This window comes from Rhincodon typus, chromosome 33 (genome assembly GCF_021869965.1).
Source record: "Rhincodon typus isolate 14 chromosome 33, sRhiTyp1.1, whole genome shotgun sequence".
Lineage (NCBI taxonomy): Eukaryota > Metazoa > Chordata > Chondrichthyes > Orectolobiformes > Rhincodontidae > Rhincodon > Rhincodon typus.
In genome coordinates, this window is record NC_063364.1 from 13,778,920 (window position 1) to 13,795,923 (window position 17,004).

At 38.5% G+C, this 17,004-nt stretch overlaps 1 protein-coding gene across 2 annotated transcripts in view; it reads left to right on the plus strand.

Annotated features, from left to right (window-relative positions):
• LOC109926673 (protein unc-13 homolog C-like) overlaps positions 1-17,004 on the plus strand; it is a 537,669-nt gene that overhangs the window by 134,612 nt on the left and 386,053 nt on the right. The window lies entirely within an intron of this gene.

Below are 17,004 nucleotides of genomic sequence, written 5' to 3' on the forward strand. Positions count from 1 at the left end.
AAATTATAGCTTCTAATGAGGGAAAAATTGAGTTTTTTTAACAAAATGTATTAAACCTGTTCCAGTAATTGAATTATGAATGTAAAATGAAGAAATGTTTTAATTGTTAAGTGGTAAGTTTGAACAGTTAGGCTATTGGTTATGCAATGCAAAATTTTATTTCAATTTGATGCCGGTTTTGATGATGTAGAAGTTTATATTTTGGGGAGTAGTTTTCAGTTCACTGTTTATTATAAAGCTGGTGTTTTGGGTCATGTGCAGCAGCTCCATTTTCATGTTATATAACAGATGCCTGACTCTTAGCAATGGCTGTACACTCTGATGGCAAGTTGAAAATGACCCCTTTTGATACTTGCAAAATGAAGCAATTTATGATTGTTTGCAATGCAATTTGTCAGATATCATCTCATCATATTTAATACATAAACGCTGGTGGTTTAGAAGTTATAAACTGTGATTGAGTGGTATCACAAATGATGAGATTAAAATTCAAATTGTTCTGACTGTTTTCCTGAATCCCATGATTACGTTAAATGAAATCACACTGTGAAATCTATTATTTCCAGTCTTTGGAGGGCTTTGGTATATTTATGCTGTGATGGAGGAGAAAATAAGTTACATCTCCAGCGCTGCGAGGATGTAACTTGATACTGGATCTTCCTGATGCTTTGACGCTGAAATGGAGGCCAGTTGATCGTTAATTTTCTATGTGCTATACCATTATTAAACTGCGAACACATTCTATAAAAAATAACAATAAGAGATAGCTTCAAGAGATAGTGTCTTTACAGGCAGTTGAGAAAGATTTCTCCACACTGGTGTCGATTGAATGTTTTAATTATTTCCAGTTGATTTAAAAGGTTATTTCTTGTCCTTTAGACTCTTTTATTCAGTACAATTAACTGGCCAAGAAGATGAGCAGGAAACCTTGTCCCAGACTGATGTTATTTCTGGTCTGTAATTGATCCTGATTGCTTTTTCTTTTAGTTTTTGTTTACTGGCCTTTTTCCTTTGTCACTTTCAGACCAATCCCTTTCAGGGCTTTCCTCATAATGGCAAGATCTAGATCAGAAAGGCCCTGTAGGAAAGTTATAGTTTATGGTGCTGACTTGACTATTTGACATAAGATATTGGGATCTTCAACTCATTGCACCATAACACTACCCTTAATAGATCTTTGTTTTGCATTGTCTCAGTGGAGAATGGTTTTATTTCTACCTATTCTTACGTTCTCAAAGTGTAGACTCAAGACATCTTTCCCTCTGTAGATATTCATTTACACTGTAATCTGTCCAGTCCAGAATGCTTGGGACAAAGTTATTTCTATATAGAATTTTCTAGATTGTAAAATGATATTAGAATGCCTAACCATGAACACGTCAATCAGAAAACCCTGTAGATGTAAATATTTATCTGAAACATAAAACAGTGCACAAATCATTATAAAGCTGAAGATTGTTAACAAATATAGTATCTTTCAAGTTTTTGTTCTCACATACTGTAGTAAAATTATGCTGATGACGTGGAGGATATTTACAGAAATGCATTTGAACATTGTATATTTGTGGTTTGCCATGGTAATATGATCGCTGCTGTGAATTGCTTTCACTTTAGAAGTAGCAGCCATTAAAACACACTCTGTGAAATCTGGTATCAGAAATGGCTAACTGAAATTGCATAGATTTTCAGTGCCATGAGAGAACTAGATACTATAATATAGCAGTCTGCACACTTGTGTTGTGAGGTGGGTCAGGATTGCTGTTCGTATTTCAGGCCCTGGTGTTGTGGAGATGAAAGACAATATCAGACAGAATTGAAATATCTTCCAGTCTAATTGAAGTCAAAAACTGAAGTAACTACACAATTGAATAAGAAGTCTGAATAAATAAGATTAGCAACGTTTGTTATGAGTGCTGGCCAAAGAACGCTATCAGGTGTATGGTAGCCGAGACCACACTGCCGATCAGAAAAGCCTTTTGAGGACCTTGATGACATTTTAAAATTCTCTATTTATGTCACTTATGAACAGTGTTTGTACAATATCAGAGCTCAAGGTGAGTGGAAGAATATTGACCATTAAAAGATAACACTAATAATCTAGCTCATGCTTACTATTTTGCACAACTGACAGATGATCTCATCAGAGAGGGGAGTGTTTTAGGCATAAAAGATCCTGTCATGGCAGCCTGTTTGCTGACAAAGCAGAAACATACTCTTCAGAAAGCAATTGACGTGAAGAAGCTCAAGTTGCCAATCATCAGTGAGTAGTACTGATGAGAAAACATACGAGATTTTGCATTATGCAGAGAGACATCCTGAGATGGACAAAAACAACTTACTGGAAGAAAGACAGAAATATTTCCAGAAAGATCAAGGCCAAAGGGTAGGATGTAAATTTGCAGAGGGCATCATATGAAAGAAAAGAAAGCATGTCCAGCTGAGGGAAAGCAGGGTTCTAACTGCAAGAAACTGAATTACTTTGCAAAGCAAGTTTAGCTAGAAAGAAGCAAAACAAGTTCCTGAAGATGTGGGAGAGATGTCAGATGATGATTCTAATGAATCACACTCTCTATGCCATACAATAAGTTTGCATCATCAGATCGAAAGGTGATCAATGTTTTGTGATTGTGAGAATGATTACTGCAGGAGGAGAGTATCAAGTAAACATAACATGCCAGGTAAACCCTGGTGCTCTGGGGAAAGAAAAATTGAGCTTCACAGACTCTGAGAGGTGGCTTATGATGGCGACTGTAAAGGAAGCCTTCGAAGGTAAGATTGAGGCTATATGATGCACATCTGAAGAGGATAAACAAAGCTGAGAGCCCAATACACCTGGGAAGAACAAAGATCTGCAGTTCTAGGTCATAGATGTTAAATAAAACTGACTCACTGTGGCTGAAGCAAACTGAAGATTGGAGTGGTAACTCTACAAGTACCAGAAGAGATTTGCAGTATTTTGCAGGCCTTAAATCATTGCTAAACTGATGCAAAAAGGTGACAAAAATGTTTTTTACCAGTCTTGGATGTCTTCCTGGTGAATATCATCTCAAATTCAAGGAGACGGTGAGATCAGCCCAACTTCTGTTGAGGAGGGTTCCAGTTGCTCTCACGGCCAGCCTAAAAGACAAGGTAAAAGAGCTGGAAAAGAAGGGAGCATTCAAGATCGTGACGGCTCCCACAGACTGGCTTACAATCATGGCAGTTGTGGAAAAGACCTGAAGAGGTGATTATATGCATAGATCTAAAGGATCTCAATAAAGCTTTGTAAAGATTTTAACTATCCCATGTTAATCATTGAAGACATTTTGCTACAACTTGCAGGGCAAAGGACTTTGTCACGCTCAATGCAAAGCATTGTTACTGCCAAGTAGAGCTAGAGGAAAGCATTTTCTAACTACATTCTGGATGCCATTTGGGATAGATTTGCATTTAAATATAGCTATATTAGATATAAACACTTGACCATAGTGTTTGGTATATCCACTGCTCTGGAAGAGTGACATATGCAGAGTAGTCAGCTTCTCACTGTGAAGATCACTATCATACGTGATCAGTTAAGCTATGGATCAGAATCTAGTGTGACAGTTAGAGACAGTTTGGCAGATGAGCCAGTAGCTGAACAAGAAAAAGATGTAAATGAAGATGCCAGAAGTCAAGTAGATAGGAGATGTGCCGGAGACCAAAAAGTTCATTCTGATCTTGACAAAGTGACAGCTGTAGCAAAGATCCAGCAACAGATGTGAAAGCAGTGTCTTTTAGATAAATGAACTACCTTGCAAGGTACTTGCCTAAATTGTCATTAGAGTGTGAACCTTTTACACACACTCACTGTTAATGATTTGCAGTAGTATTGGGTAACAGAACAAGCAGCAACTTTGACTAGAATCAAACCAGTAATGGCAACAAAGATAGTGCGGAGGTACTACAATATCAACAGGCAGTCACCTTGCAGTATTAACGTAAACTGAACAACACTATGCACAGATTGCACGTGTGTGTCTGGCTATTCTCTTTGCTAGTGAACATTTTAAATAATACTTGTTTGGGAGAGACTGACTCAGAGTCTGATGCCAAGCTACTTCAATGCATCTTTCTTCTCCAAAGCATCCAAAAAAACCCACTTACTATGTCCTTTTACTATTCAAAAGACCTAAAGGTGAACTAAGTATGGTTAAGAAAATAAGTTAAAGATTTCAAGAGATCAGAGGAGTTTGCTCTTCATGATGCAAGAAAAAATGGTAAGCCTGAGCATTGGGAGTAATTTGGAACACAGTAAAGGAGATTCAAGAATCTGATTAAGAAAGGGAAAAGAGAATATGAATGCAGACTAGTCAGGAACATAGTGGTGGACTATAAATCCTCCTAAGGATATGGAAATGAAATGATTAGCTAGGACAAATTTAGACCCATTATAAGTGTAAGCAGGAAAATTTATAGCGAAGAACATAAGAACTAGGAGCAATTCAGCCCCTCGAGCCTGTTCTGCCATTTGATATGATCGTGGCTGATCTCATCTCAGCTTCAACTTCACTTTGCTGCCTGCCTCATAACCCTTAAACCCATTAGTAATTAAAAATTTGTCTGTCTCCTCCTTAAATTTACTCAATGCTCCAGCATCGACCGCTCTTTGGGTAGTGAATTCCACAGGTCCACAACCCTTTGAGAGAAGGAATTTCTCATGATCTCTGTTTTAAATCTGTTACCCGTTATCCTAAAGCTATCACATCTTGTTCTAGATTGCCCTACATGTGGAAACATCTTTTCTAAGTCTACTTGGACAGTCTCTTTTAGAATCTTATATATCGCGAGTAGAGCTCGTCTTACTCTTTCAGAAAGTGGAGTTGCTCAATCTCTGTTCATAAGACAAGCCTCTCATCTCTGGAATCAATGTTTGCATCTGTTTTCTTGAAATAAGTTACAGAAAATCTTCCAGAAACACAAAGCAACCAAGGTTTTCTGAAACTGAAGAGCTATGCTAAATTGTCCGTAGTGTTCAGGGATGTGTAGATTAGGTGGTTATAGGGGGATGGGTCTGGGTGGGATGCTCTGAGGGTCGGTGTGGACTTGTTGGGCCGAAGGGCCTGTTTCCACACTGTAGGGATTCTGAGTTCTGTAAGAATTTAATATTAGTAAAGAGGCAGTACTTGTCAAATTACTTGGATTGACTGTTGATCCCTTGGACCAGATAAGCATCATCACAGCAGGTTGAAGAACGTGGCTAGAGAATGCATTTGTGATGATCTTTCAAAATCTATAGATTCAGCATAGGTTCCTGCAGACTAGAAAGCAGCAAATGTAACCTCCCTATTTAAGAAGCAAGAAAAAGAAAGTGCGGTGAACTACAAGCTTGTTAGTTTGCTTCCAGTAGTCTGGAAAATGTTAGAATCTATTAGAAAAGATGCCAACACTGCGCTCACCACCACTTTTTCAAGGGCAGCTAGGGATGAACGTTAAATATTGGAACAGCCAGCGATGCCCGCATTCCATGTATGAATTAAAGGAAAAAAACAGTAAAGGCAGCCAAAATTGTGCAGAATTAACATGGATTCATGAAATGGAAGTCATATTTGACAAACTTGTTAGGGTTTTTTCAGGACACTATGTGTAGCATTGATAAAAAAGAACCAAAGGTGCATTGTGTATTTTCAAAAGGCTTCTGGTAAAGTTTGACACAGGAGGTTAGTAAATAAAGTGCTAGTGCATGGAATTGGGAAAAATGCACTGGATTGGATTGAGAATTGTTTGATGGACAGAAAGAGGGCAGGATTCTTAGCATGGCAGGCCGTTACTATTGGCATACTGCAAGGATCAGAGCTAGGTCCACAACTGTTCATAATCCATAAAAGGAACACTCCGCTATGAAGAAAGATGAGGATACTCAGATGGAGTGTAAAACCTTCCCGATTCAACATGAGGCAACAGTTTGACGTGCTTTTCTGGAAGTCAGCAGGCCAGCAGAGACATGGAATCTGAAAGACAAGCATCTTGCTCAAATCATGCAACAAGATTCAACTCTAAGTGCTATAGGAAATAGTGGTGAAAGGACAGCCTAAAAACACCTATTGCTGTCAGAGAATATTGGGAGTTCAGGGATGTAATGAAAGCCCAAGACTGCACCTTGTACTAAATAAGGGGATGAGAAAAGAGATGCTGAAATGTATCAATGAAAGCCATTAAGTAATTGAGTCTAGTCTGAGGAAGGTAAGAGCTGTGCTCTATTGGCCAATCACGTGCAATGGGATTAAGGACCACATCAGCTGGTTTAGTATGAATGAGAAAACTAAACAAACTAAAGAGCCTCTCGTACCTCCTGACATTGCAGACAAACCATGGATGTAGCTCGGAGTGGACCTCTTCTGTCCTCCAGGAACTGATTTTCTACTCACCATTGACTACTGTTCTGACAACTTAGATCAGCTGATGTCAATGACTACCTACGCGATTGTAGAACTCCAGAAAGTACATTACAGTCATTATGAAATTTTAGATATTGTGCCGTATGACAATGACCCTAAAGTCATGAGTGAAGAATTCAGATGCTGCATAAATGATTGGGAAATTCAGCACCACACATCATCTCCACATTATCCTCAGTCAAATGGAAAGGCTGAGGTAGCAGAAAATATTGCCAAAGGAATCATAAAACAAACTGAACAAATCAAGCAAAGACATACACAAGAGAATCATTGAGTGGAGGAGTACCCTTGCTAAAGGCATGGGAAGTAGGCCAGACCACCAATTAATGACATACTGCACCCAAATTACTCTTCCATTGGCTAAAAGAATCGAAAGCCAGAAGAAGTAAGTGAGTGACAAAATCCAAAGCGAGTGGGCAACCAAATTTCTCTTTGATGAAACTGCCAGACATTGCTGGGCATTGGCGAGTCAGTCGGAGTGTAAACATTCATTGTTCTAACACGAGTCAGACTGTGCAGCAACTTAGGACCTGTGTAGATCATGCGTGGTAAACATGAATGATTAGCTATTTCATTGCAACTGCAGACATATATGTACAATGAGAAAATGTGCTTCCTCACTGTGGACAATTCATGAGGAAGGTACGATGCCACCAACTGCAAGGAGAACAGTCCAACCCAAAGGTCCACCATTCCCCAACAAGGGAATGGATGACAAACAACAGTTACTGTGGCAACAAACTTGATATGGGAATGACATGTCCCAGAGCTGGAACATCATACTAAGAATGGCCTAGATAAACAGCCAACAACAACACGTATTTGACTAGAAAATCTGCATGACTTAAAGATTATTTATGTAATGCACATGCAGAGGTTGATAAAAGACAGATTAGAACTACCAAACAGCTTTTGTTCAGAAATTATAATTTTCATTATTATTGTCCACGTCTCTTTGGATAAATTGCAACTGCAAATAATAATGCATGAAACTTCTTGTTTTATTATGAAAAGGAGGCTATTTGGAGAAATGTATTTACAAATTGAACACTTGTGGCTGGCCATAGTTGTGAGACTTATGCTGCAACTTCCTTTCTGTGCAGAAGTAGAAGCTATTAAAATACACTACATGAAACACCGGGGTTGTAACAAAAAAACCCCCACAAAACTGTGGGTAATTAGTGTTTCTGGACTGGAGAGCTTACAATGTATTAACATTAGAATGCCTGTTCTTGTTTATATTTTTATAAAAGGAGCAAGCTTCCCTAGTGAATATTCCTTTTCTTTTGAATTACACATAGATTTTGGGAAGTTGGATGGCGTGATAAGTTCTCGTAGTGGCTGTGCATTCCTTTATTTAAAAGTTTAGATCAAATGCTGATCTCTATCCCTAGTAGATTTTTATCGATCATGTTACATTGCAGTTTCAGAGAAACCGTGTCTTTTGTAAAATCCTTTGTTATTAAAAATAAAATTTAATTTAAGAAACTAAAAAATAAATACAGGGAATGTGGTGGTATTCAAATAGGTTTAAAACATGAAATTAGTTATGTTTATTGTTTTGAGATTTAACTGGATTTTTAAAGGGAAATTGGGAAGTTAGATTTAACTGGATTTTTAAAGGGAAATTAGGAAGTTATTTGCTGTCACAAGAATTCAAGTTAATGTTTCAGCGTATGGTTAAAAGACCATCGATTCTAATTCACCCTAGTGAAGGAAATAGTTTCTGGTGTCTATAAATGTTGATGTCCAATCAGCTTTTAGAACAATGTGATATTTGTAAAATAATCTGTGCTCAGATGTTTCCTCAAATTCACAGCTCTTGCCAATGACTGAGAATTTACATTTTGCAATCTTGAAATCAAACCAACAATGTAATAAACTTTATTTTTCAAAGAATCTTGTTTGATTTTGAAAAGATAAATTTGGGTTATGATATATAATAACCTCAATCACATTTCACCTAAATATATTGTTCTACTGAGTTTGCATGATAATATGATCCTGTTTCCAAATGCACATTTATTTGTTATGTTTGTTTATGTATAGTATAATATTTAAGGTGTTTTCTCTATTTTTGTCATACAAAATTGGTCAGTTCTGATATTTTTATGACAAGACTGGTAGTTAATCAATGCACATATCAGTTTTCCTAGTATTATTTCAAATGGAGTCAAACCTAGCCCTCTAGAGTTTTTGAGTTATTATAGAGTGCATTGTCTTTTCATTTGGTTAAAGTCAGAAGAAAGCAGTTGTGGCCGAGGCAATTTAATGATGAAAATGATTCTACTTAAAGATAAAATTAGCTAATTCATTACAACGCGATTCTTTTCCAAAGTCTTCATGACCAGATACATATTGGCTTTGAATCAGAAGAGTTTTATTTCCCTTTCAATACAATTTGAAAAATACTTTCAATATGATATGATATAAATACACAAATTCAATATCTTCTCTACCATATAGCAAAGTAGTTTCTCTGAGTTTTGTTTTGTGGATAGCAAGAAGCTTTTTCCCAGAGTGGGGGACTCAATTACTAGAGGTCACAATTTCAAGGTGAGAGGGGAAAAGTTTAAGGGAGATATGCGTGGAAAGTTCTTTACGCAGAGGGTGGTGGGTGCCTGGAATGCGTTGCCAGTGGAGGTGGTAGAGGCAGGCACAATAGCATTATTTAAGATTTATCTAGACAGATACACAAATGGTCAGGGAACAGAGGGATACAGATCCTTGGAAAATAGGCGACAGGTTTAGATAGAGGATCTGGATCGGTGCAGGCTTGGAAGGCCGAAGGGCCTGCTCCTGTGCGGTAATTTTCTTTGTTCTTTGCTCTTTGTTCAAAGAGGGGAAGAAAGCTAAAGCCAATTATGAAATGTTGACCGTGTATGCCAGTTACTAATAATGTATTGATCCATCTCTTCCTTACCATTCAAGCTTCAGTTATGTAGCTTTCTCTGTTTCTCCATCTCAATCTTTCTCAGAACTTGAGAGTTTCTGATTCACCAGATTTCTGTGTAAAACCTAAGCAAAAGCTTTTCACTGCCAGATGGAAAAAATATCTGAGTCTTTGGTCTTCCTCAAGCATAGTGTGAATATCTGAATTCTGTCACAAACCATTTTTGTGCATCAGTTTGAAACTCTCTGCTGCTTTCTACTTTGGCGGCTGACTGCAGTCATAGTACAGAATATTCAAACAATGTCCTGGAATAGTCATAATCAACCCAAGTGAATAAATACCCACGTCAAACATGGTTTTTGTTACTGGAACAGGACTAAATGTAAATGTATTTGGCTGCATCTCAATGCATCTCACATTAGGTATTAGACTGTATTTTTATTCATGAGCTGTTATTATTGACCATCTCCAACAGTCATGCAAATCATTTTATAAATAAGTAAAAAATGTTTTCAAAAATGACACAGATGTTCACATGGTAAATGCTGAGCTTTTGTGTTGACAATGCTAAGTACTTTGGCACAACATTTGGTACTGCGAATTTTAGCTAATTGGCTTGTTATTTGGCTTGATTTTTTAAAAAAAACATTGTATTTCAAGTGTGTCATGAAGCAGGTCTACGTCTCTAACCCTAGCCTTTTTAAAGTTCCTGACTGCAAGGGAGAATTTACTTTGTAGGAGAACCATGCCATGATTAGAAGTTTCTCTGTAGGGAGTGAGAGAAAATGAAAGGACATGTCAATCCTGACATCGTGCACATTGGTTTGAGAGAAAGCTGGCGGAAGTCCAGGACAGGCTTACCTTTTTTGCCATTGCTGCATTTTAATGAATAAAATGGGGAGAATCAAATGGGACGAAATAGGATTAAAAAAAACAATTAGGAAGTTTAACGCATAGTGTTTAGTTTCAGGAGGAAGCATTCATATTGTATTAAGATGCCAAAAATGCTACTTCTACATGATCTTGCTGGAGTGGAATTCAGTCAAAGAAAATGACAATTAGATGAGTATTGCTCATTTAGAATATTAAACAGTCACACAATTGATCATGTGTGGAGAAGAAAGGTTCCTTTGCAATGCTGATGAACGTATTAAAGAGAATGTGATATCATTAAGAAGGTCATTGGAAAGGAATCTCAACTGATCTGGAACTGTGAATGGGAAACGAATGGAATATTTTGAGTAGCAGAATGAACTCTCTCAGCACATTGCTTTGATGTAGAAATTCAGAACATTTTGGAATCTAAAAGAGTCCTTGACTTTGTTGCAATTACTAATGCAAAGTATATAAATGGTAATTATGCAGCTATTTTGCAACAAATTACCTAATGTAAAACTATGGACTGTCATCATATATTACTGGTTGTGAACCAAGATGTATGAAGCACTGAAATGCCTAAAAGGTGGTAGAAGCAGATTCAATACTAACTTTAAAAGGGAATTGGATTAAAATGTAAAAGGGTGAAATTGTAAAGCTATAAGGAAGAAACAGTGGATTGAGACTGATTGAACAGCTTTTTCAAAGAGCCAGTACAGACACTATGGATGGAATGGCCATTTAAGAGTTTCTTTATTGTTACTATTCTAATTTTGACACGCTCCATTCAATAGATTAGGGGAGCCGGTGGTGTAGTGATAATGGATTAGTAATCCAGAGGCTAGGCTAACAATCTGGGCAAATGGGATCAAAACCCACCATGGCAGCTCATGAAATTGAACTGTGATTAATTAATAAATTAAATAAATTAATATAAATCTGGAATTGAAATCTTTGTACCATGTTTCTATTGCCAATTGTCATGTCAACCCATCTGGCTCTTTAATAGTCTGGTCTGACCTAAACCTGACTCCAGACTGACAGCAATGTTGTTGATTCTTAAATGATGGCTGATACGGCTGAGCAAACCATTTAGTTCAAGAGTAACTAGGGGTGGACAGAGAACGTTGACCTTACCAGTGACACCTGAATACTGTAAGCAAATTTAAGAAACTAATATTGCAAAGAAGATCTTATTTCCTAGAATATTATAAATGTTCAGAATGGCCTGTTGTGATGTATGTGCTATGTCAAATCTGTATCTCCATGTTACAACCACACATTGCTCAGGAACTTTTGTTGGGTCTTGCATTCCTGAGTAAGATGTTGCCTGTTTCGAATGGGGTTAAATCTCTGAATATACTTGCGTATTTACACTTTCCATGTTGGTACCACCCATAGTGAGCATCTGAATGTATTATGCTCAGAAGATTGTTGATGAAAACCAGATAACTGATGATTGTGTCAAAATTAATTATCAGCGCACACATGAACAGTGGGACTTCTGGATCAAGAAATGTTTGTGTCACTGGGAGCATCTAGCGGAGCATCATTTTGACAATTTATCAGTGCTCCTTAATTTGTTTTAAAGTTCCATATATTTAAAATTAATATTTCATCCATTTTCTAATTGCAAATATGTTATTTCTCAGTTTGCGGTCATTTCTTTCCTCTCTTGATCTCCATCAAGTAAATTGCTGTTATCAGATTTTCTGTTGCAATGTTTCTGTGAATGAGGTGGCACTAGAGGAGCAGCGCTACGTTCGACCTCCTGTTCCAGGGCTCGTCCACTTCCATCTGCTTTCTATGTTTCTTTTTCTTTTGACTTTTCCTTGCTGTTTTTTAAAAACTTTTTCTTGTCTTTAAAAATCTTTTTATCGGCGTTGTCAGCAAAGCGAGAGTGGGCCTCGCCTTCTTAGCATGTGCAGCAGCAGCAGGAACAGAGCCGTCTCTTGCTGGCATTGGCAGCAACGAAACTTGGGGGGGGGGGGGGGCGAGAGGGAGAGGGAAATCAGCGCCAAGGGGGGAGGGCGAATACAGCGTGGGGGGGGTTTGTGGAAGAGGGAGCGTGCCCGGCGCGGGGAGGTGGGGGAGCAGGAGAGGGAACGTGCCCGGCGCCAGGTGTGGGGGTGGGGAGCGTGCCCGGCTCTGAGGCAACATCTGTGAGGTAGGCCCAGTGGTAAAGGATGGCACCTGACGATTGTCGACTTTGTGTTTGGCTGCATCTGGTGTTGGTGGCGAGAAGACATCATGGCAACATCGAGCATGGCAATAGTGTCCAACGTTGGTATGCCTGGCACGGGTGGTGCAGAGGTGAATAGGCCCAGCGGTGAAAGATGATGCTTGAACTTGTTGGGTCTGGCGAGGCTGTGGTAGTTTTGAGCTGGTTTGAAATTTGTACCCAGATGGACTTCTGTTCAAGCGATATCTTTTCATTTTCTCTTATTCTTAAACTATCAAAATGACACCAGAGTAGGGTGACAAACGTAAGCTACTTAGTGCATTTTATTGAATTTCACTGTAAAATACACGTGACAATAAATCATTCATTTATTCATCTGTCCATGTCCCAAAACTATTTAAGAGAATGTTTGCCTGTTCTCTGAACAGAATATTCTCAATATATGGTGTGGAGTGGAGGCAAGGGGAGGGGGGAACCCAAGCATTTTTTAAAAGTGAGAAACTTGTACAAAGTGGATTCACATTTTTGTCTGTTTTGTGCCTGCAGCTTTCCCTCCATGGGTGCTACCAGACCTGCTGAGTTTCTCCAGCAACTTCTGTGGGTTTTTTCACATTTCCAGCAGCCGCAGTTCTTTGTTTTGGATTAGCTGGAGAGGCTGACTGTCTATCGGATGGGTAAGCGTTCAGCACCAGGCGGCACAGGTAACAGTGAAGCAGTGGAGGGAGTTGAGAAAAAGGGAAGGACGGAATAGACAGTAACCTGGCCCCCACAGAAGTTTTCACCTCTCCCGAGCTGTCAGGGAAAGCTGGTTGGCCAGCATTGAGCCTCAAACTGCGTTCAGTCAAAAAGGTGGCAACATGCTTAACGCTGCTGCCTCACAGTGCCAGAGACCTGCGTTCAACTCTCCTTCGGGTGACTGTATGATTGGAGTTTGCATGTTCTCCCCGTGTCTGCGTGGGTTTCCTCTCACAGTCCAAAGATGTGCAGGTCAGGCAGAAGGCCGTGCTAACTTATCTATAGTGTGCGGTCTAGGTGGATTAGCTACAGGAAATGCAGGATCACAGGGATAGGGTAGCGGGTTGGGTCTGGGTGGGATGCTGTTTGGAGGGTCAGTGTGGACTCGACAGGCTGAATGGCCAGCTTCTATCCTGTAGGGATGGGTTGGTTGCCTCCTCACAGTCCCACCTCCATTACAATGGGGAATGAGCAGTTTGGAGGTTCAGTTATGAGATTTCCAAAGTTTTTCCATTCCAGCTGATCCAAGCTATTATGTTCAATGAATCAACATTTTTCTGAATTCAGTATAAAACCATTATTCAAACAAATAAACAAAATATTTCTCATCTGTTCAAGCAGTTCTGAAACATCAGGTTGCCTGTAATAATATTTATATTTAAATTTAAAATCCTTCAGATTTCATAATCGTGCTCCCAGAAAAATAGTGAATGCATGTCACCTTGATGTACAATATGGGATTCAGTATTTGGTCGTATCAATACAAAACAACTGTTTTTAATTGTTTTTGATTAGCTTTTCTTGCTGAAAATACTGGGAGATTTTGCACAGCTAGAAACCACTTCTTCAGGAATATTTGATTAGTAAGAATGAGTGAGCAAATTGGATATTGGGAAGCGAAGACTTAGCAAGTGGTTACATGGGTTTAAGTAAAGTTCCTAATAGTGACGAGTATAGAAACATGCAATAGCTTTTTTTTTTCATATTTTATGACAAATAATTCATGTTTAGTTGATACCACAATAGGTCGGCCATTCGGAAAAAATTTACAGATCCTCATAGTGAGAGGAAGAAGTGCTGATAATAGTGCCTGGATTTCCCTGAACCTATCCAGCAAAATAAATGATGGAGAGATGTAACAATGGACATTTTCAAAGCTGTAGCCACAGTCTTCCAATCATCCTTGGATCCGGGCGAGATGTCTAATTTGGGGGATAGTTTTTGATGAGTATTAATAATGCTGATTGAGTATATAGGACATCATTTTCAAGTTTCCAGATGTACAAAACTCAGTTATGTCGTTTAAAAAAATGCAATAATAGTCTTCAGAAGGACATAGCATGGTAAAATTGGCAGACACAGAGCAGATGAAATATTATACCAAGAAGTTGGATATGATTGAGTTTGGCAGGAAGAAGGAAGAGAGGAAAATAAAAAGCTAAAATCGCTGTCGTCCCAGAGGACGATAGGGCTGCTCTTTCATTAGAGAGAGACAGCTGGCAGTGAGTTCAGTTTGAGGGCCACCATGCTTCAGGTTGAGGTTGAGGTGAGACCTTAGTGGTAACTTTAGTCTGTACGGGAATTGAACCCCATGTTGTTGGTGTCACTCTACATCACAAACCTGCTGTACAGCCAACTGAACTAACTATTCCCGAAGGAGAGGCAAATATGAACTAAATGATGCAATTTTAGACAAGGTGCAGGAAGGGATTGACCTGGAGGTGTTTGTACACAAATCTTTGAAGATGACACAATAAGTTGAGAAGGCTGTGAAGCAAGAAACACATCGGATCCTTAGCTTTATTCTTAGAGGAATGGAGTATAAGAACAAGCATGTTGTGGTAAAACATGGGATGTGGGCGGCAGGAGATGGTCATTCCCAGTAGCACTGGAGAAGGTGATGATGAGCCACCTTCTGGAACTGCTGCAATCAATGTAGCTAATGTACTCCCACCATGCTGTTAGGAAGGGACTACCAGAATCCCATTCAATGATGAAACCTGGAAAGTTTTACCATTTAATCAGTTAAATACTAGGCTTGTTGGTATAGTAAACTGCTTGAATACAGGCTCACTTATTTCTAAAGTACAAGGCTTTAGCATCAAAGCTTGTCAAGACCCATAACATTGTTGTATTTGTTTTTCACTGAAGCTGCGTTTGAATACTTTCGCCTTGTTTTTTGTACTTATCTGCTGGGCTTCATTGTGTATGAGGGTGAGGCTTTTCCTGGAGCTTCTATGACTTTCAGTTCATTGTTTACTTAATCCACCACCATTCTTTCTTGTGCTGTCTTGTGGACAGCACACTTTCTGAAGGAGGTAGAAGCTTTGGAGAGGATGCAGAAGAGTTTTATAAGAATATGAGACTAAGTTGGGATGGCAATAATTGTGAAGAAGGGCATCTGAAAGGGTATTGACAATTTTGAAAAGCTTTGACTGAATAATTAATGAGAAACTTCTTCCAATAGCAATGGATCATTAAACAGAGGAGATTGGCAAAAGAATCACAAGGATTTTTTTTGTGTACAATGACTCCTGTGGTCTGGAATGCATTGGTGGACCTACGTTCAATAGTGACGTTCAAAAGAGAGTTGGATAAGTATATGGTGAAAATATTTGTCAAATCAATGGGAAAAGAGCTGACTGGGGTGAATTGGCTAGCTGGCAAGCACAGGCAGGATGGATTAAATAATTACCTGTGCTGATTCTCTCTCTGACACTCTTGAAGTTTGAGAAAATAGAATAAAATTTAAGAAGTAATTACATTTTATGACTGAATCATTTACCAGCTGCTTCTAATTTGTTCTTTCTACTGCAATATAAAAAGAAAGCAGATATCCTGCAGTTAGTCTTGTAGGTATTGTGTTTAAAAAAAAAAAATTATTGTAATTGTAATTTATTGCATGATTTAATATATTGTAATAAAACAGTGAACTAAAATGCCATGTAGTGGAACTTGAAATGTATACAGTACATAGTTAACTTGATGGATTTGCAATGTTACGACCAAGTTAACAGGTATGGATTCGTTCTGTGTCACACTTTTCCTGTGGCCACAAGTATTGAATTTAAAAGGAAAGTGATATTTGCCAATTCTGACTATTAGAATGTATACATCACCATGTCAGAAATGATTCAGCAGGCACCTGAAGGCAACAAATCAATATTTAGCTCTGTTGCAAAAAACTTACTTAAGGGAATATACAAAAGTAATTACACTTAGAGCAGCAAACATAAGTAAAACGCTGAATTGGAGACAAAGTCAGATGTCACACGATAGCAGGCAATGGTCCAACAGGTTTATTTGAAATTACAAGCTTTCGGAGCGCTGCTCCTTCATCACTGGACGACGATAACCTGGTTTTACATTAATGTCTAAGGATTATATGTTTTCAGACTGAGCTCATTATGTTCACAATCAATTACATACTATAGGAGTTTTATAAAGTAGGGGATTTTTGCTGTCTGATAGTCTATTCATTCTGTATTTTATGCATGGAATGTTGTGTTTTGTCTATAATTCCATTGCACATTTACATTCGTCAGAGAGTAGTTGGAGGCGGGATCAAAAAATGTTTTTAGTCAAGGCGCAAACAAACATTGTGCACTGGTGTCAAAATCTGGGGCAGTGGGGAAGAAGTATAATTAAAATATTTCCATTTCTGCGATTGCCTATGGAATGGTTATGTTACTGATCAAATGGATTTTGGATGCTTTTATTTCAAGGAATTCCTTACAACACAAGTGTAATAGGGCCCTTGTGGTTACATGGTTTTATTACTACCTCTGGGCCGGGAGGCCTAGGTTCAAGTCCCATGTATAGCAGGAATGTTTAATGACAACTCTGAACTGGTTGATTAGAAAATATAGTTATACAGCACAGAAACAGTCCAACTCGTCCAT